The sequence below is a fragment of the Chelonoidis abingdonii genome, chromosome 8, assembly GCF_003597395.2.
Source record: "Chelonoidis abingdonii isolate Lonesome George chromosome 8, CheloAbing_2.0, whole genome shotgun sequence".
NCBI classification, from domain to species: domain Eukaryota; kingdom Metazoa; phylum Chordata; order Testudines; family Testudinidae; genus Chelonoidis; species Chelonoidis abingdonii.
This window is the reverse complement of record NC_133776.1, coordinates 81,613,994-81,634,635: the sequence shown is the minus strand read 5'-3', so window position 1 is coordinate 81,634,635 and position 20,642 is coordinate 81,613,994. Positions and strand designations below refer to the sequence as shown.

Below are 20,642 nucleotides of genomic sequence, written 5' to 3'. Positions count from 1 at the left end.
CCTCAGGGTGAGGTCTGTAAAACCCAATGGTGCTCTCATCCTCCCAGATAGACCGGGTGCAGGGTATGGGAGGTTAGCTGCTGTTGGTTGGTGATGAGACAGAAGACAAAATAGAATCCAGCCTGCTATGCTGCAGTATGGACAGCAGGAGCTAGTTCCCCTAAAACGATTTTACCCTCAGGCCTTTGCCATGCAGTGTGCTGTGTACACACTGATCTTTGCAAATGGAATGTCTGGCTGTACCTGTACAGCTGCCTGCATTTAGACTGTGGTGTGTCTCTCAGCCCCAGAAGCCTTTAGGAGAATCAGAGACTTCAGTGACTGGCAAGCTCTATTAGGTCCCATCTAGTCCATCTTCTCTGAGGCTGGAGCAGGATTACTCCTTAGACCTTGTCTAAACGACAAGTGACTTTGGTATAACTTGCATCGCTTGGAGGTGTGAATAATCCTCTCCCCTGAGTGACGTAGGTTAAACCGACCTATGCGCTGGTGTTGACAGTGCCATATTGGCGGGAGAGCTTCTCCTGCCAACATAGCTACCGCCTCTTGCGGAGGCAGGAGATATTCAGCTGATAGGAGAGCTCTCTCCCGACGGTTTAGCGCCTCTCCACCACAAGAGCTGCAGCGGTACGGCTTTGCACCACTGTGGGTGCTGTAGTGGAGATATAGCCTTAGAGTCCATTTGCTAGAGCTTTGACCTGTCTAGCTTTGACTATCCCAGGCGATGAGGTTCCCACCCCTCCCCCCCGGGAGACGATTCCACAGTCTTATGGTCCCTCCGTGACATTTTGCCTGGTATTGAGCCTGAAATGTGCTTTGCTGAGTGTCACCTATCGCTTCTAGTAAGGGCCCGTGGGCCACAATTGCTCTCCCTTCTTGCTACTTACCCTTCAAATTCACATAGATCTTTATTCTACTGAGCCCCACTCCTTTGCTGCTGCTGACCCAAGTCTGCCCTTTCTTTTCATTTTCTCTCGTCCCCACCATTCCCCCACTTCTCTTCCTCCCTGTCAGTCTGTCCACCACGTCTGTGCCCAACACAGCACTTCCCTCTTCTGGGGGGGCTGAAGGAATTCCAGCCATGTGTATTGTTGAGCCCCCGTGTGTGCACACGCACACAGGCCTCCTTGTCTGAGCAGCAGTGCTGGCCAAGGCAGGGCCCTGGGGCTTGCCGCTTCTCCTCAGTAATGTGTTATGAACTATTAATATCTCCCTATGCGTGAGGCTTCTCAATGCTGCCCATTCATCAGCCAGGCTGGGGGAAGAGTGTGGCGCATGCCTTTTCCCCCCTCTTTCCCCTCCCAGCATCTTGCCTCAGTAGCATCCCAGAGGCCAGTCTTTCAGTGCAAACAGGAGTGGGTGTGTGTTGAACTGCCTCGTTTGGCGCCTCCCTCCTTACTTCCTTTTTATAGTTCGGTGTCTCAGAGATATTTCCTGCCCTTTTGGTCCCTTTTTGAATGAGAACATGAGTGGAAAATGTTTGAAATCCTCCTCCATGCTGAGCATTTTTCCATTGGCATCAGGAGCTGTTGGGCTCCTTGTGCTATTTGGATAGGAGAGTCCCAGCTTCCCCCGCTATCCCAGAGGGAGGAGTGTGTGATCATTGTTTCCAGAGCAATGTTTGTTGGGCAGCTAAAGTCACTTGGCCTTTGGGGTTGGCAGTCCCCGGAGCTGATGGGAGCAGGTGCCCATTTCAGTACTCTTGTAGCTGGAGCTTATCGGGGCTTGGTAAACGAACTCAAAAGGGTAGCCTGTCATGGGGGATGGTGTGTGTAAACTCTGCCCCTGGTGAGTGTTGTTCTTTATCTGGGGAGATGCACATGGGGCACAAGAGGAGGGAATTGGGGGTCTCCTGGCAGGAATACAGTCTGGGAGCCCAGTGGATGAATCCTAACGATAAGTCGAGAGGACAGAAAGCACAGGGAGCTCACCTGTCCCACATTTGAGCTGTGGTGAGGTTTTAACTCTCCTTTCTTGCCCTCACTGAGGACTTGTCTACATTGGCACTTTACAGCGCTTCAACTTTCTCGCTCAGGGGTTTGAAGCCCCCCCACTGGGAGCTGCGCTCCCAACCCTGGTAACTATACCCCTCGTGGAGGTGGGTTTTTATAGCACCGGGAGAGCGCTCTCCCAGCACTGTGCCGAGACTACACAGCCACGATAAAGCGCTGTCGCGGCAGCGTTTTAACGTTGCTAGTGAAGACATGCTCGAGTCCACCTACGCTAGGAGTAAGTGCTACATGTTCCTGTCTCCACCACCTTCCCAATGGGGCTTGCTCCTGCTTGCCTGGACCTCTGAAACAAGGGTTTCTGTCCCTATTGTGGTAACAACCCAGCCAGACTTGGAACAGATCTTCCCTCTCCTCCATCTTGCCTATGGAGCCCACTTACGCAATCGCTGAGCATGAATACCCTTTCCAAGGCACTCCTACTCCTTGGAGGCTATAGTACAGGGAGACTGAGTACAGGAGTCAAATGCTGGTCAGCCATCCCCTAGTCCATCTCTGACATTGCACTGTCCTGTGACTTGGGATGCTGCCTATGCTGGGACTCTGACCACTGAGTGGCAGTGAGGAACTCCTGAGTTCTAGACCTGGCTCTGGTCCTCTTACTCATATTGCATGGGAAAAGCAAATCCCTTAATATTCAGAGAGGGAGGATGATCTTATGGTTAAAGCACAGAGCTGGGAGCCAGGAGATCTGTGCTCTAATCCCAGCTCTGCTGCTAATTAGTTGTGTGACTTTTGATAAGTCACTTTGCCTCAGTTTCCTATCTGGAAAATGAGAACAGGACTTACCCTCCAAAGGGTCTGTGAGGATGAACCCATTAGGGTTTGTAAGCCAATGTGAGGTGTTCTCATATTTTAATAATGACCTTTAACCCTTTCTTGTGTGGTCTCTCTTCTGTGTCAGAGGTTTTGGAAAAGTGAGGCAGGATCTAAAATTTTTGATTTATTCCAAGACTTTCTAAAGGTATCACACCTGGAAGTCTGTTTTTACTTAAAAGCAACAGAGAGTCCTGTGGCACTTTATAGACTAACAAACGTTTTGGAGCATGAGCTTTCGTGGGTGAATACCCACGTCGTCAGATGTCTTCACCCACGAAAGCTCATGCTCCAATACGTTTGTTAGTCTATAAGATGCCACAGAACTCTTTGCTGCTTTTACAGATCCAGACTAACACGGCTACCCCTCTGATGTTTTTACCTAGTCATCTGAGCTGGGGGATGGATTCCCTGTGGTTTTGCCACTGTCCAGGCACCTGTTTCTGCAGCATGTCACTGTGTGGAATTGCTGTGGCTGTCAGTGACTCTAGAAATGTAACAGCTGGTCTCAGCTATTTGTGCAGGCTCTGCTCACAAACCTTGCACCAACTTGCTGTGCTGAGCTGGGAGGCTGGACATCTTGTTAGGGCCTCTTGGAGATTTGTTAGCAGGAGCATGCTGTAGAGTTTGGGTAAATAAGAATCTTGTTTTCTGAGCACGGAAAGGCCTTTGTGGAAGAACTTTATAAAGAGCTCACTGCTGACCTTGGATATGGGGACAGAGCCAGTGCCCTGTATTGCCTGCTGAAATGTCTGATTTAGCTCAGGTTTTTTAGTGACTGAAGGCATTGTAAGCACTGGGTGTGTCACTTCAATCCTCCAGATAAAGGGACATGTCAGCAAGGCCTGAGATGAGTTGAATGACTGTAACAGGGTGTGGCCCTCAGCGGGATTGCCGCCCTGTAATTCAGTGCCTTGTATTCATTCACTCTTTCTGTTTTCAGTTCAGAGGCAGATTTGTTGACACCTGGCTAGCTAGGAGGCTCACAAAATGGAGGACTGGGGAGCCCTTTGCAGATGTGTATTATTGTCACTCCCAGGTCACTCTGTGAGGGAATAGTAACTCCAGTAATACATAGCATGTTTGAGTCTTCACACGTCCTGCACATACTATCAGCTCTTAGGGCCATGCCTGTTGTTGTGTTGTGCTTAGGGCTTACAGAACATAGAGTTGACACTCTATGAAAGGCTTGGAGCATTCACATGTATGGAGGAGCAGGTGGGTGTGGTGGGGGTACCTCATGGCATTTAGTTGTAATGGGTCCTGCTGCTGGCTCAGGTGCCGGCACCGGGAGGCTTTCCTGAAGAAGCACATTCTGAGGAGGGATTTGAACAGAGGCAGGCTCGTGCCCGTCATCCCGAGCTGTGGAACAGTGCAGATCTTTGCAGGCCTGTCCCTGCTCCGTGGCACCCTGAGGAGGTGGGGCAGCTGCACTTTAGAGATGGAGAAAATGAGGCAGAGTGAGAACCATCGCCACGGGGGCCAATGTCAGACCGGGATCAGAACTCAGGGGTTCTTGTATTCAGACCACATCTCCTTCTGCTGATCCCCCTGCAGGATGCTTTTGTGCTGAGTCTCCTTCAGATAAACCTTATTTTCTTTATATTCCAATAATTTCCTCCCACCCCCTTGGTGCCAAGAGGATGCAGCAGCGACTGATTATCCTCCAGGAGTCCACAGTATCCACCCACAGGAATCACCAGCTCCTCCTTCCCACCTCCATACCCATGGCCTGCGGCCAGTAAAGAGATTCATTGCCCAAAACTATAAAAACAGTTTAGTGTCAACAGCAGCTGCATGTAGGGGACTTGTTGCTCAGCAAGCCTCCTTACCACTGTGAGACAAGATCTGCATGAATACAGGCTTCCCCTGGACTGGGTGGGTGAGATTAGGCAGGTTATGAAAGTGTTTTTAGAGAGCGTGGGGACTTTCCACTTCCTCCCACCTGGAAAGGTGCAGAGCAGGCTGGGGTCTCGGGAAGAGGCTGGGGTGGTTGACGGGAAGCTTGGGGTTGAGGACGAGGCTGTGCTTGTGGGAGGCTGGAGAGTTTAGCAAAACCAGCTGAAATGGGTGGTTAAAACTCTGGGCGCTTTGGGACACTTAGGTAACCTTCAGCGTCCCTGTCAATAATTCCAGTGGAGGAGGTGGTTTGTGGTTTCTTGACCTGCTGTCCTGGACCTTTCCTTGTTGTTCTGACCAGGGTACTTCTCTCTGCAGAATCCCTTCACTGTCTGTCTGTCTCTCCCTGTTTTGAATCTGTGTTCCTCATCTTCACCGTCAAGGCTCATCGTAATGCTGCCCCTATTCCATTTCTGCTGTCATCTCTCCCCCTCACACTCTACACTCCTGCACCTTCTATCATCCTGCTCCTGGCATCTGGCACAACTTTCCACTTGTCATGGGACAAGTCCCTTCCCCCCCCCCCCCACATCCCTCCTTAAATGCCATTTCTTCTTCAGAGCCTCCTGCATGGCTCCTCAGCACCAACTGTTCACACTTTACATTTTGCATTGTATTTGAATTGAAGTTGGGAGCCTCTCTTCTTGCAAGACCCTGGCTGGGATTTAGGGAGACCTTGTGCTCTTACACTTGGCTGCACAGGCTGTACAGCTAGTCTGGAATCTAGAGAGCCAGAGAGAATCAGGATCTGTCTGTGTCCAGCAGCTTAGTTAGAGTTCTCAGCACAGGGTAACCCCAGGCTTCTTTGTGCCCTGGGAGGTGCAAGGGCTCCTCTGCATTGCTGTCAAGCCTCTCTTCATGGAGGGCACACAGCACAAGAACAAATACCAAGCCAAGAATGTTCATCCGTGACCAGAGTGTGGCAGAGAATTAAAAAACCCACACAACGTGAGTGCAGCTTCCTTGGCTCTGTCTTGCCTCTCTGGAATCCCTTTTCAGGGCACCTGTTAGGGTTGGTGGGAAGGGGGAGTTAGGGACTGGTTTGTCTTCAGCCCAAGGAATATCCAGGGGCTCAGTTTTGGGAGGGAAAAGGGAGTGAGCCACATTTATGTATCCATCAGGCAGGAGCCATTGGGAGGTTTCAGCTGTCCCGTTCCTGCTGCTAATTTTCCTAAAGCTGTGGAGTTCTCCAAGCCTCTCTCATGTTTCCAAGTGTCCATTTCCACCAAGCAGGGCAGGGATCCAGAAGCAAACCTTGGCACGGGGCAGGAGGGGGTCTACAGTTGTTGCTGCCATTTTTCAGATGGATAGGGGGAAGGAGGGTCATTGAATGAGCACTTGTTTGAGAATACAAAGCCAGAACCTGCACAGTGTTAAGTAGCAGTGCGAGAAGCTGGCAGTCTCTCTGGGATATAATAATGACACAAATCGGTGGTTTCACACCTGCCTTGGGTGGCTCCCACTCTACATTACACAGCTTCTTGTGGCCTTACTGGCTAAAGGGATTAAGACCTTGTTGGGATGCTTGGTGTTGCTTGTTGGCATATCAGATACCCAGAACTCATGGTTACAGCAGCGCTAGGATCTGGTTTCTGGGGCACACCGGACAGTCTGGGGAGCTGCTTGTGCATTTGTACTGAGCTTGTTTTATTCATGCTTGGTGAGAGAGATTGGAGACTCTCCCCTCTTTGAACCTCCTTCCCACTCCGTGTGTGTCATAAACAGATAGCTAAGGGTTAATGTTTCTTTTACCTGTAAAAGGTTAACAAAGGGAACCAAACACCTGACCAGAGGACCAATCAGGAAACCGGATTTTTAAAAGCTCAGGAGGGAATGTTTGGGTCTGTGTCTTTTGTCTGTCTCTCGGCTATGAAAGGGATCTTTCTATCTTCAAGTTTTTAATCTTTTGTTTCCATGTGTAAGTACAAAAGGTAGAAGACAATAGGTTTTTATATTGTTTTTGTATTTACATGTGGTAGTTTGTGGGATGTTTAAATTGTATTTCTTTTGAATAAGGCAGTTTATTCATATTTTTCTTTTAAGCAATTGACCCTGTATAATTGTTATCTTGATACAGAGAGCATTTTTATGTCTTTTCTTTCTTTTTATATGAAGGCTTTTCTTTTTAAACCTGTTGGATTTTTTTTCTAAGTGAGGCTCTAGGGGAAGAAATCCCTGTGCCAGGATTACGGTCTCTCTCAGGGAAAGACTGGGAGGGGGAAAAAGAAGGAGGGGGGAAGGTAAATTGCCCTCTCTGTTTCGTAATTCAAGGAGTTTAAGTACAGTAATCTTCCAGGATAACCCACGGAAGGGAAGCCTGGGGAGGAAGTAAAGAGAAGACAAGGGGAGGGGGGCTATTTCCCTTTGTGGTAAGACTCAGGGCTTCTGAGTCTTGGGGTCCCCCGGGGAAGGTTTTGGGGAGACCAGAGTGAGCCAAACACTGGAAATATTTGGCTGGTGGCAGTGCTATCAGATCCAAGCTGGTAATTAAGCTTGGAAGGTTTCATGCAGGCACCCACATTTTGAACTCTGAAGGTTCAGAATTAGGAATTATGCTTATGATAGTGTGGCTAATTAAAACTTAGAGTTAGAGAGAGGTCAAGCTGCAAAGTTGGGGGTTGGATTGGAACTGTTCCAAGTTTTGGATCCGGTACATTGGTTTGGCCCATTTGTATTGACATCTAGGTACCTCACTGAGCTTATGCTCTTGCTTTCTGGCTCTGGAGACCTAGACCTCAGGTGTGAAAAGACTGACAGTCTCACAGCACTGCTCCTAATGGATGTGTTCACGTGACAGCCCTGTCATGGAGTCTGGTAGTGTTCGAGACCATTAGCAGCCGCTGCTGGGGACAAAACCTTGGACTTGAGTACCTGGGTGTGCAGCTGCTCACGACTGAGGTGCATCTGCAGAGTTTCAGCCTATTGTATGAGCCCCAGTATTAGAATAATGGGGCGGGGGTGGGGGTTGTGGGGTAGAAGTGAATGGCATTGTCAGAGCTGTGTGAAGTGCTGGAATAATAGGGGGTTCTTTAGGCCATAAGTGAGAGTCATTGGCAGAGCTGTGGGAGGGAAGCTTGTACAGTACATGCCTTCATTATGCCTGCTTACAGCCAGTTCCTGCATTCTGTGTGTGAGCTATTTGGATGATCTGTTTTACCACCAATGGAGTGTGAATGTCTGGCAGTATATTTCCTTCCTCATCTGCTGTAATTAATCTTTAGTTTAGAGTAAACAGATATGCTGGGCACTCCTCTGGTGCTAGAAGTACTTGGGAGATGACTTTTTGACGTTCATTCTCTCTTCTGTGCCTGTGGGATCATCTGAAAGCAAATGCTGTGAAAGAAAGGGGCTGCTTTATGATTGGCTTAATGGGAGGGGAAAAAAAGCCTCTTGAAAAAAACTTTCCAGAGGGCCCAGCTGGTTTTACTTTTCAGTGATTGGCCAAGGCTGTGGAGGGCGGACACAGCTGCTGCTCAAGGACCTACGGTCTGGCCACCTGAGCTTGAAACTCATTTACACTGACAATAGCTAAGGCGCTGTTGCGCCTTAGCTAGCAAAAACCCCTTGTATGTGTTTAAATCTATAACTCATTCAAACTTCATTTTGTCATCTTCCTGCTGCAATAAAGAAAGTGATTGAACAGTTAAAGGATTCTCACCATCTGGCTGCTTGCTTGTCAGTTTTTCTGTTAGCTGATATTAGGCAGCTGTTCCCCACCGAGTGTTGTTGAGCTGAAGGAAACACGACACAACCTCAAGGTAAATCAAATACATGGATTTCAGCAATTGCTTGATGCACTGTCTTGGTGCTGCTCTCTCTGTGCCTCTATGTGTGTGTGAGATGTGGATTATTTTGTAAAGCAGCATGTGTCAATCATCTGTTACATGTAATAGAGGATAATGCTCTTTACAGAATTTGCCTCCAGGAATAGAGGGGCTGTCAGGTTGAGTATTTGTTGTTCCATGACTGATACTTAGGGGACATTCACATCCAAATAACTTGGCTGACGGTTTTCGTATTAGGCTGTTGTTGCACAGGGGAAGGAAAGAGAATCTCTGAGCTGGTGCAGAAGTTTCCTGCCATACTCAACCAGTTACTGAATTTTGGATTTCCCAGGCTGAGTCCTGGCAAGGTGCATTGGGCTAGAGTGCACATTTTCATTCTCGCCGCTCCGGCGTGTGTTTAACTTGCAGTTTGCAGGTTCTGTGTGTGTGAGGCTTTTTGACTTGTTGTGCAATTGACCTTTTCAGTCACAGCAAACCAATCCCTAAAATAAGAAATCCCAGCATGAAGTGGATGTACTCATTGTCTGTTTGGGGCTACATGGATTTTTCTTTGGATACTGCCTCACCGCTCCTTTGACTGGGACCGGCACAGCTGTTTTGGTTGGGATTTGATTGGTGACTGAAAGCGCACAGATTTAGGCTCTGATCAAAAGTCCAGTAAAGTTAATGGAAAGATTCTGTTGCCTTTTTTCCCTGGCTTTGGATCAGGCCCTTATACTGAAGTGAAGGAGAAAAAAGCTAAGCCCCCCATCCTGACTTCCAAACCGACATCTTTTAAATCCATTGCCCTGTGTTGGAGACCACTGTGTGCTGGGTAGAGGCTGATCTCTGTGTCACCATTCTGTTGTAGTCTATAACATAATGATGATAAACATTGTTCTCAGAGCACTTTACAAAGGAGGTTTCTGTGGTGGGGTTTCCGGGGCTGATTTAATGCATATGCTTCTTGGAATGTCCCCATTTCATCCCATGCTAATTTCCTCAGCGTGTTTGGTTTTGTAATTTATTTTTCTATGGTAGCTTTTAAAATAGCTTACAGGCTACTCTTATACCTGGGTGTAAATTGTTACATTTTAATTCAAGTATGATTAATTTATATTGAAATATTGCTGAAAAACACAGAAAATGTCTTTATTCCTCTTGCCCACATATGTCAGCAGTGACTGCCTTGGTTCAAGGTGGGGTGTACAAAGTATATGGGCCCAATTGAATTCTGGTTGAAATCCATGGAAGTCTTTCCATTGACTTCAGCAGGAGTTGAATTAGATAGACCCTCATACCTAAGTGAACTTGTTGTTTGTTTTTTTAATGAGATAGACATCAGAGACAAATACAAAGCAGATACAAAACCCAGATAAAATACATATATATTTAATGTGCCTTCACTTCCTTGAATAAACTCTTTCAGTATAAATTTTAAAATGTTTACTTCATATGATTTTATTAACTATTCTCCCTCCACTTTGTCCTGAATAACCAAACCTGAGCACATATGTAGGGCAGAACCGGTATGTGGTTGAGTTTTATAAATGAACAAAAGTGACTGTGGTTAAATGAAAATGGTGCTGAGAACGTTTCAGTGTTTTCCTTTGATTGTTGCACCATTTAAAGACAACACTGAGATTCTGAAGATGGATTTTAAGAAGAGAAAATGCTGAAGAAAGGGTGAAGCCAGGCTGCCTTTTGCCTGAGAGGAGACTGCTGTGTGGCTTACTGGTGAAAGGACAGGGCTAAGAGGCTAACCTGGACTGAGCTACTGCCTGGAAATATTAGGGGGCAGGTCACTTGACATCTTTGTGCCTAAGGCTATATCTATAGGTCGACTTATAGCCACTGCATTAATTACTGCGCTGGCTGATGTCGACACAGCCTCCTTCAGTCAGTGATGCGCGTCCTTACCAGGAGCTCTTCCACCAACTGAAGAGGGGCAGTGTGGGAAACTGAGAGCCAGGGCTCTCAGCTTCATACAGCTCCCCACTGGCAGCCCAGCTGTCCCTTTGGACTTCTTGCCTCTGTCCTCTCAGTCAGGAGCAGGAGGGGGAGCCTGGAGCTTCCTGCCTCTGGTGGGGAGATCCACATTGAGGGTCCAGTTGGTTGCCATGCTCCTGGCGAGGAGAAGGGAGGCGGGACCCCAGGGGGCAGCAGGGCTCCCAGTGCAGAGCATGTAGCCAGGGTGGCAGTCCAAGCCGGGAGCCTGGGTGGCAGCCTGGCTCAGAGCGGAGAACAGGCAGCAGCCAGGGAGCTGGCTTTCTTGTTAATATCAGGGCTCCAGCAGAGCTTTGAAATTGACAAGTATGACAGCTAACGACATGTAAGGAACGCAATGTCTACACAGACTCTGTGTCACCCTTACTGCACAGACATAAGCTCTGCGCCTCTTGTTAAGGTGGTTTTATTATGTCGGCACAGCATGTTAATTACATCAGCAGGAAGAGCATTTCGGTGTCTACACCCCCACTGTTTTGTCAACAAAACTGTGTAGTGTAGGTAAGACCTTGTGAATCCAGATGGGAAAGTAGGTAAAAAGGAGAAACTTTGCTGAAAGTCATTTGTTATCTATCCTGTGGGGAGCAATAAACTACCCCTTGCCCAGACAGGGAGAAGACTGTTCCTTTCTCTACATAAACCATTTATTTCCACAAGAGCCTGGCGGAGCTCGCTAGTAGACAGAGAGAGGAATAATTGCACGTGCAGTTTGTGTGGATGGGTGTATGTTGGGATAACTTATCCATCTGAAGGTAGGCAGTGGCTGTTGACCATGGCATTGGTAAATGCCATCAGTACCAAGTTTGCAGTGTAGTTGTAGCTGTGGTGCTCCCAAGATATTAGACAAGGTGAGTGAGATAATATCTTTTAATGGACCAACAAAATATATTACCTCCCCCACTTCATCAATACCGAGGTCAGTTACTGTGGCTGGACGGTGCTCCACTGATGTTACCAGGAGTTTATAGGTGCTTTCTGTGTAGGGGAGCATGTGTGTTTTGCTCCAGGGATTGTATCTCAGTGTCTTCATTAATTCATTTGCTAGCAGAGAGGTTCTCTCTTCAGTCCCCCTGAGTTGATAAATAAAGGCCCAGTGGTCTACCTCTCTTGCCTGCAGGATCATGGGTGAAACGTGCCACCTCTCAGGTGTGAAAGCAGTGCTCTGATTAGTGCAGCACTAAGAACCATGGGACATGCCCTCAGAAGTCTTAGTGTCACACACGAGTGAGCTCAGTGACAGTGTGGACACAGCCGCTTGAGAGTTATTTCATAGTGTGGCTGCACTCACTTGAGCTTAGATAACTCGCTAGCACAGGGGTTGGCAACCTTCGGCACACAGCCCATCAGGGTAATCTGAAGGCAGGCTGCGAGACATTTTGTTTACTTTGACCAGCCGCAGGCACAGTCCCCCTCAGTTCCAAGTGGCCCGGAACGACAAACCAATTTGGATTTAGTAGTGATGTAAGAGACATGCTCGAGTGTGGAAGGAGCCTTTCCAGAGGTCTAATGGCCGGGGGTTAATGCTAGAGCTGAGAAGGCATTAATTAACCTTTATGTCCAGCTCCAGCACATTCTCTCATGACGAATGCTGGCAGCAGAGTGAGGCCACGTTCCGATAAAGCCAGGGTCCCCCGACTCAGTTAATGATTGAGTCACAATAACCCTCCTTTTGCTGAGTCTCTCTGAAAGTCACCTCCAGATAATTATATTAACTTTTCTAGGCTGCAGGAGCTGGGTGCAGAGATTTAAAGAGACAGGGTCTTTTTCTTTCTGTGCACTTTCAAAATGATACTCTGTCATATGTATGAGGTAGTAAATACAGAGCCAGGGCCTGATATTTTCTTAATTTTGTATTTATTTACCACAATTGTGCATGTGGAAATTGGTGGATTGTATTTGGATTTTACAATCTACAACTACCAGACTTGCACAGAAAACTGAGGTTGCTGCAGGCGCAAATCAGGCATTTACACTTTTTCATGCACCTTTTTAAAACTTAGGCCTTACCAGGCTAGTTGCCGGCTTTCCTGTGCAGGTGTCCATTTCCACAGCTCTGTTGCATCCTCTAAGAGTATCTTGTGGATATTTTAAAGCAGGGATCGGCAACCTTCGGCACGCAGCCGATCAAGGAAATCTGCTGGTGGGCCGGGATGGTTTGTTTACCCGCCACGTCTGCAGGTTCGGCCGATCGCAGCTCCCACTGGCCGCAGTTCACTGTTCCAGGCCAATGGGGGTTGTGGGAAGCAGCAGCCAGCACATCCCTCAGCCCCACGCCGCTTTCCACAGCCCCCATTGGCCTGGAAGGGCGAACCGTAGCCAATGGGAGCTGCGATCGGCCAAACCTGCAGAAGTGGCGGGTAAACAAACTGTCCTGGCCCACCAATGGATTTCCCTGACGGGCCATGTGCCAAAGGTTGCCGATCCCTGCTTTAAAGTGTCCTGGGTTTCTAACAATACTCTTTAGTGGTGTAGAATCCTTGAGTCGCAATGTCAATGTCACGGCAACGCAGGTGCTGCAATGTACTGGTCTGCAGGTAGAAAGCCAGAGCTCTTAACTTGGGCTTCCACCCTCCTCCTGTTCATTCTCAGATATTCTCCCTGATTCCTCCACCCCATTCCTGCTCTGTCTACTCTTGGTTTGTTAGCAAAACGGCAAAGACAGTGATTTCATTGACATACAGTTTGGATCCACTCATTTGTTTTTCTTAGGGTGATGATTTTTTCAACCATGGCTGCTTTGATGTAAGCCCACCCAATCCATGCAAGTCAGTGGAGTGCCTCTGATTTTGCACCAGAGTAACCAGACTCTGGCCCAGTACTCATGGGGTTCTAAACATTGTGTTCTTTACTGGTCTCTGCACATATCTCAGCCATGCGTCTCTTCACCTCTGATTCTGCCCCTTTTCCCATTGCAAGCTGAATGCTGCCAAGTTGCCAGTTAATAAGTGACATATTACCCTTGCAGCGTGTGCCATGAACATTTATCGAACGTACAGCGACGGCGCTGTTTAACTAGCCATTTTAAAGATTCCTTATCAGAAAAGGGTGCTTGCCATCCGGTGCCGGTAACAAGCTGAATAAATGGAGGGAAATATTAACGGACAGATCTGGAAAGGGCCTTGTTGAACAAAATGGTTTGTGTGACCTTTCATAATCTGGTGGATAAGGCTCCAAAGAGCCAGGTGGCTTCACAAGCCGCCGCTCCTAGGCTTGTTGCCAGTTTAAGGTTCTTACCTCTTAATAAATCACCCGTGTTTAGGGACCCCGTTCCCTCCCTTCCCCTCGGTTGTCTCATGGATCTGAGAACTCTTTGTCCATGTCACAAACCCAGCATACGTGTGCTGGTGCCAATTCAAGGGCAGTTCAGGAATGAAAGATCATGTGGTGCGGGCGCATTGGCTAAGCTGTGTGTAGGATCTGGGAGCTGAACCTCAGGGAATGCTGCGGGTCAGGCTGGAGGTGCGGTGCTAGACCAGTCTGGGGCCGGGGTCTGTAATAGCAGGGCTGAAAGGGATCTTTGGCAGGGCTGTGCAAGGCCGTCCGATTCTGGCACTGGGGGATGGTGTAGGAAGTATTGAAGTGCTCGTGTGTGTGGTGGGGGTGGGGGGCAGCTACAGATCAGGACTGAGGTGCATTGGCAGAGTTGCATGGGGAGCCTTGCTCAACCTCTGCCCGTGCTTTGCTTGGTCTAGAGCTAGTGCTGTCTGGTTTCCATGAACTCTGATAAAACAAATGCCATTTCTCCTAGGATGTTGATCCCCTGTAGAACTGAGGATGACTCTTTGAGAACACACACCTAGGAAGCCAGAAGTGTAAGGTTGCTGTTACAGTCTTGTTCCTGGAAAATATGGAAAGGAAGGGTGGTTAGCTGGGCATTTCCCTCCATTCCTTCCCATTTTGTCGTCTCAGCTTCAAAGTGGGGTGAGCTAGTTAAATGGGATGTCCTGAGGCAGTGAAGAAAGGGGAAGAAGTCACAAAGGCCAGGCACTCAATTCCTAAACAGTGCACATGAATGTTACATTTCAGTGGGCGCCTGCAGCTGCCACTTCTAGGGCCGTCTGCAGGATTTTGAACTTCTGGACATCTTTTCCAAGGACCCTATACAAGGATGCGGGCCATACAGTGCTTAATTGGGACCAGAAACTCAGCAACTTCTTCCAGGATGCTGTGCTGATAGATCTACTGGCACCCAGCACACTGCCTGAGTGAAGGGTGGGGCTGGAGATTTCCTGCCATTTGTCTCAACAAGTGAGAAGCATTTGACTGCAAAATGTGTGCAAGATTAACAAAGAGCTTTCTCTCTCTGCTTTAGCCATAGTCTTACTGCATCCCTCTGGAGCAGTCACTGATAAATACATTCATGGCTTTCTAGGATGGAAGCTTTAATTAGTGTTTAAAGGAAAATGCATATTCTTTCAATAGTACGTTCAGTCCCAAGTGTCTGTGAATTACTTCCTGACACGGTAATGGGAATAGTGTATGCACATCTGCAGTGTTTGTGTGTGTGTGGGAAGATTCTACAGATCTGCAGATCAATGAAATTGCATATATTTTGCATGCAAATATAGACATTTTTCATATAAAATTTACAAGAATTCATTGATTCTGGTTGAGGGTGAAATAGTCATACTACAGTTTTTGAATGTGTTTATTTTTCTCATGTGCAGTTCAAAGTGGCCAGATTCCCTCCTCACTTCTTCTTAGAACAGCAATGAAGTATTGCTCCCTCCCTCCTTTTCACTTTGGGGTTAGTGTCGTTTCTCATTTTTATGGACAGCAGCACCAAACTTCAAAGCAATAGTTTTGCAGAGCTGAGGGTTGATGTCCCAGAGCTGCGTGTGTCTGATGCAGCCTGGGGATTGTGAAAGGATGGAGCAGAAGAAGTATAAGTAATTCTCTTTCACCAACAGGAGAACAGCTTCTCTGTAAGGATCAGAGTCTCCTGTCAGATAATGACAAGACTGTGTCATTAACGCACAGGATGCATTGAGCTTTGCTGAGGAAGAGACCATTGCAGGAAATAACTCCTGATAACGTCCTCGTGTCTCACCTGGAGAATCATTCTTGAGACACTGGTTTGATCAGGCAGGAGGGATGGAGTGCGGGAGTGCGTAGGGAGTGCAGAGAGAGAGAATATTGAAGGGAAAAACAATCTGAAGAAAATAAGGCTTTGTTTCAGCATTTTTGTTTAGAAGGAGATTTGGGAGTGGGGACTCAGTCTAGGTGGAGCAAGAAGATAAAATGTTCTTTAGGGCTAATGTGTGGAGATACTGCCACCTGTGTGGGCTAGTGCCTCTGTGCTGTGTGGTACCTCTATGTAATGGGACTGCATTTGCTGGGAGGTGGCAGTTCTTGGTTTGTTTGGAAGCCAGATGTGAAGAAAGCAGCTGGGGTTCGTTCTTTCCCTGTATGCACCCTCAGTGACTTCAATGGCGGTGGGTGGTGTGAGGCGGAATGACTCATGTAACCTTCCCTTGGAAGGCAAAACACTGGAGGGAGGTGGGAGGTAGGAGGGTCACAAGGCCAGGCCCTGACGCTGATGCATTGTGGTGAGTGGTGACTCAAAGTTCACTTGACCCTCTTGGTGCCTATCTTACTTTATCTGTGCAGTTGGGCGAAAGCAGAACCCCTGGGTAACCAGATCCTGCATCTGCGTTTAATTTTCCTGGGTAAATAATAACTCTCCCCTCAAAGCCTGTCTTTGAGAGTCTCCTTAATGTTCCCTTTGTCTCCATATCCTGCTGTTCATCAGGCTACCCTCGCATCTTGGAGCAGCTTCCCTCAGATCTGCCTGTCAGAGCCACTCCTGCTTGGCTTTCCAGCCCTGTGTATGCTGCCAGTGGTGTCATTTTTTCTCACATGGACAATTGTCTGTTAGCAACTGGATTGAGATCCACCAGTTCTCGTCTCACAGCACATAGAGCAGACATCATATAAGCGTCATTCCTACTGACTCAAGATGGATGTGAACTCTGTGACCTCGAGATTAAAGGCTCTCTGTAGCCTAATCCCAGCTACATGTGTGGGTCTGGGGTGCTTCACATGGAATGAAATCCTGAGGTTTTTCTTTTACTGCCTCTTTCAACTAGAGGAGAGAGGAGAAGGGGGGAGCTGAAAACAGCCACCTCTGCCAAGTGATATTTAAAACATACAGGAAACCCTGCAAGATGCCTAGTCATGATGTCTAGCAAAACACTGCAGTGAGATCCTACAGTGGCTAATGGCTTATCTACACTTCCAGCGCTGCACCGGGGCAGCTGTGTCATTGGGGCACTTGGTGAAGGTGCTACCTGCGCCAGTGGGAGAGCTTCTCCTGTCAGCGTAGGTAATCCACCTCTCCGAGAGGTGGTAGCTATGTCCATTGCAGAAGCCTTTCTATCCACATAGGGGATTCAGCAACGTAGTTTCACCAACATAACTTTGTAGCATAGACCAGGGCTAAGCAAATGCAAGGTCTGTGGCTTTCTGAGCGGGAGCAATGAAAGGGAAGAATTGAATTTTAGCAGCATCAGGATCTCAGGAATGCTTGGGAATGAGCAGATTTCCCACCCATTAAAAATATAGGGCTTATAAATAAATAAATAAGCCCTGCGTTGGTCCATGTGGGGACATGGGTTGATTGTCCTTAACTCTTTGGGTGCTGGAATTCCTTTAATTAACCTGCTGCTCCTCCTCCTGACCTTCCTATCCCAAAAAGCATTCCTCTAGCTGTTTATAGGAATGAACTTTGAATTCAGAGATATGGGCCGCAGTCAGTCCAGTGGGTCCTCTCACAGCACTTTTATTGTGCTCTTCTTTTGTTTCATTCGTTGTTGTTTGTGTCCATCTCTTAGAAACTGTGAGCAACAAAATATCAGCTTACAGCTTCCTAAAGAAGTGAGGTTTGCTTATAAGTTTATACATGATTGTGTCTTTAGTCAGTTGCCTGTCTCTGAACTTTCATGGCCAGTTTGGAGCAGACACTGTCTTTGGATAGTTGAACTCAGTTACCAGTTTCTATATATATTGGAGTGGATGCCTGTCTTGTATACAGGTGTACCACGGTAATGACTGCCGTATCAGTGCTGAGAGCAGGGGTAGGCAACCTATAGCATGTGTGCCAAAGGTGGCACGAGAGCTGATTTTCAGTAGCACTCACACTGCCCAGGTCCTCGCCAACGGTCCGGGGGGCTCTGCATTTTAATTTAATTTTAAATGAAGCTTCTTAAACATTTAAAAAACCTTATTTACTTTACATACAACAATAGTTTAATTATATATTATAGACTTATAGAAAGAGACCTTCTAAAAATGTTTAAATGTATTACTGGCACGTGAAACCTTAAATTAGAGTGAATAAATGAAGACGGCACAGCACTTCTGAAAGGTTGCTGGCCCCTGGCCTAGAGAAAGAGAACTGTACATCTGTCATGCTTTCTGTCCCAGAATCTCAGTCCTTTACAAACGCTAGTGAATTCTGTCACGCCACAGCTGTGAGGTAGCTGATATTATTACACTCAATTTGCAGAAGATTAAATTGAGGCCCAAGTGATTTAAGTAACTTTCCTAAGGTCACATTGAATCAAGAATAGAACCCACCTTTCCCAGACCTGAAGAAGAGCTCTGTGTAATTTTGAAAGTTTGTCTTGTTCACAAACAGAAGTTGGTTCAATAAAAGATATTACCTCACCCACCTTGTCCCTCTAATAACCCGGGACCGACTCGGCTGCTGCAAACAACAATCGAAGATATCCCATTTCCCTGACGTTCCCGTGCCCTCTATCACCCTGATGGATAGGATTTTCAGGTATGTCTAAACTTGGTCTCTTGGGGGCTATGAGAAGTAAGTATTTATCAGATTGCTGTGTTCTGTGTATGCAGAAGTTCTGAGGGCTGAGTTGGGGATTATGAGAATTTGGAGAACTTTCGTCTGCCGTTTCTGACCCAACTAAAGCAGCTTTGGATCTCTGGGGTTTTCTCTCCCTTGAGATGTTAACTGAGGCATTTCTACAAGCCCTTGATCAGATTTAAGTGCAATTATATGTTATGGGATCTTACTTGTCAGAATTGATTGTTGTGGACTGTAAACACCTTGCTACTCTTCTATTTTTGAGACTTTTCTTGCAATTCAGTTGGTGAATAATTATTTCCAGCTGACCAGACCTCTGTTGTGGTGTTTGCACAGCTACATTGCAAACACAGCGAACTCCAGCTCCAGTGAGTCCTGGCAATCTAATGCTGCTGTCATCAGGCAGTAACTTTACTGGAGAATGTGTTTGCATCGTTTTGTTTTCTCTTCCACCACAGAATTGTCATCATTAGTGTCCCAACTCAGGGATCTCAACTGCCAGGGAAGCCTAGCTATTAAACTATGCAAGTTTAGCTAGAAAAAAGATATCCACTGAATTCCTGGATCTGCTGTTAATTACAGCACATTGCTCTTCTCTAACACCTTCCCCTGGAATACATCAACGTGCTTGAGAAATATTAATTAATGGGTTAAATTCATAACACCTTTTGTGAGGTAGAGAAGTAATATTGGTATTTTATAGATGGGGGAACTGAGCACACAGCTTGTGTAATGTGCTGTGGGTCTAACTGTTTGTGGCAAAGCCAGGAATAGAATCCAGGTCTTCTGAGTTCCAGGTAGATGCTTGATTTACTAAGCCATTCTGCTCCTGCGATATTCTCCAAGACATTTGCTGCTGTTATCCAAAATAATATGCAGATACTATGCAGCCGCTCGTACTACAGTGTTGAGGGCCATATAACCTAAGAACCTGGACAGAAAATGTGAATGGTGTATAATGGAGCAGAAGTTTTGTCCTTTCTTGTTCAGAGAAGGGGATTATCTCTCTCTAAGCCTCTACATCCTCCTGTTGGCTCAGAAAGGCCAGATATTGTTTCTTTTGGAGCTCATCAGATTGCTCTAAGATCAGATGGCGAGGCAATACAATTCTGCCCCCTGCTCCCCCGCCCCTCCCTTGTGGCTCAGTGCACTTCTGCTGTGCAACCTTCCCAGTCCCTGCTGGTAATCGAAACAAAAAATGTACCGGACACTTTGCAGCACAAGCTGAATCGTATAGGGCCACCTTGTGCATCTGAAATTTAACCAGAGACGCCAGTGTACATTTTAATGGGGCATGTTTAGGGAGGCAGTGCAGTTCAGTGAACAGAACTGTAGATTTGGGAGGACAGAGACCCTGGCTCTGCCACGGACCTGCTCTGTGGCCTTGGGCAAGTCTTTGACTCAGTCTCCCCATCTGTAAAATGGGGGTAACTAATACTTTCCCACCTTTGTGAAGCACTTTGAGATCCGTGAATGGAAAGTGCTATGGAAGTGCTAAGTATTGTTGCTCAGTAACTATTACATTACCTGTCTTTTTGTGCCTCATAACTTATTGCTGTTGCTTCGGCATGGGAGTGCACAATAGCCATAGTTCTAACCAAACCACTGATATTAGTGAGCTGGCATCAGAGTGAACTTGCCTCCTTTCTATGTGTCTCCGAGGATTAAAAGCTGACATTCAAAAGGCTTCATGTAGGGGCCTCCTGGCTTAGAGAGGGTTACCTTCCCTTCTCCTCAGTGGGTAGGAGCCAGGAAGAGAAGATGACCTTTCCTCATGCTGAGCTGCTTTCTTTAGAACCTCCTGCAAAACCTTGGATGAGCGCTATTTAGAGACAGTTTCCTCTCTGTAGCCTGGATTTCCGGGATTTCTTTTACCTTTTCTTTCTTCTTTCATTTTTTTTAAAGTAAGGACATTGGCCTGAAAAGAGGATGTATGTTTCCAAGGACTCCATCTGCTGCTTATTCTCCAGCCCAGCTGAAGTAAATGAAGCAGCTTGGAGCAAACAGGTGCTGGGAGCTGCTGAGTTCTGATCCTGGCGTTACCACCAATTTACTGTGGGGCTTGACCATGTCACTTCATCTCTCTGGTCCTCTGTTTCTATCTTTTTTTTATGTTTTATGCTGCAGCCCATCACCTTAGTATCCGAATGTATCTGAAATAACATGGGGATGGAACTGATTCAGCTCACAAGTGGGTCTTGGGCCGTAAGGATTAGTTAAGGTTCATAAAGCACTTTGGAAATGGAAAGTTCGTGTTAGGTGCCAAATATCAAGTCTGAATTCTCTGGGACATCACAATAGTTTGCTGTGGACTGCCAC

General features: G+C 47.1%; 1 protein-coding gene across 6 annotated transcripts in view; it reads left to right on the top strand.

The window, feature by feature from the left end:
- STARD8 (StAR related lipid transfer domain containing 8) overlaps window positions 1-20,642 on the top strand; it is a 150,273-nt gene that overhangs the window by 56,454 nt on the left and 73,177 nt on the right. Inside the window, exon 1 of one of the 6 annotated variants that reach the window (XM_032804744.2) lies at window positions 8,228-8,482. The exons of 4 other annotated variants lie outside the window; for them this stretch is intronic. The gene's annotated coding sequence lies outside the window, so the exon portion shown is untranslated. Of the gene's footprint in view, window positions 1-8,227; window positions 8,483-20,642 lie in introns of those variants that run through there. One more of the 6 variants, XM_075068763.1, reaches the window with a different exon arrangement.